The 438-nt window shown below is 37.0% G+C and overlaps 1 non-coding gene across 1 annotated transcript; it reads right to left on the bottom strand.

Moving 5' to 3' along the window:
* LOC122063925 lies at window positions 1–107 on the bottom strand. The gene has a single exon (XR_006135516.1). It is a non-coding gene; the product is annotated as a small nucleolar RNA R71 (small nucleolar RNA).
* Window positions 108–438: the final 331 nt, after the last annotated feature.

Here is a 438-nt window from a genome sequence, read left to right as displayed (position 1 = left end):
AAGCTTAGAAGTGATATCCTTTAATTTAGGCAAAAGCCTAGTGAGTCATTTTCCAAACTTATGGAGAGATTCAAGGATCTACTCCATAAATGCCCTCACCATGGCTTGATCTTATTGCATTTATGTAAAATAATTTATGAGGGTATTGATTACCCATCTAAACAAATGATAGAGTCTATATGCCCTGAGGGATTCACATCTTTTACAGATAAAGGAAAGGCATAGAAATTCTTACTTGACTTAGCTGACAAAATCCGTGAGTGGAAATCAACCTAAGAGAGTGAAAGAACCATAGGAGGAAAATGATATTTTGTGGATGTGGTAATAGCTAAAGAAGCTCATTTGGATAGCCTAATCAAGAGGATTGAGGCTATTGTTCCTAGAGAACCATCATCAATCAATTTGGTTAAGATTTGTGCTTGGTGCCAGTCCCCTGGA

Source organism: Macadamia integrifolia, unplaced genomic scaffold (genome assembly GCF_013358625.1).
Source record: "Macadamia integrifolia cultivar HAES 741 unplaced genomic scaffold, SCU_Mint_v3 scaffold1494, whole genome shotgun sequence".
Classification (NCBI taxonomy): Eukaryota; Viridiplantae; Streptophyta; class Magnoliopsida; order Proteales; family Proteaceae; genus Macadamia; species Macadamia integrifolia.
The sequence above is the reverse complement of the archived record's forward strand: the minus strand, read 5'-3'. Positions and strand labels throughout refer to the sequence as shown.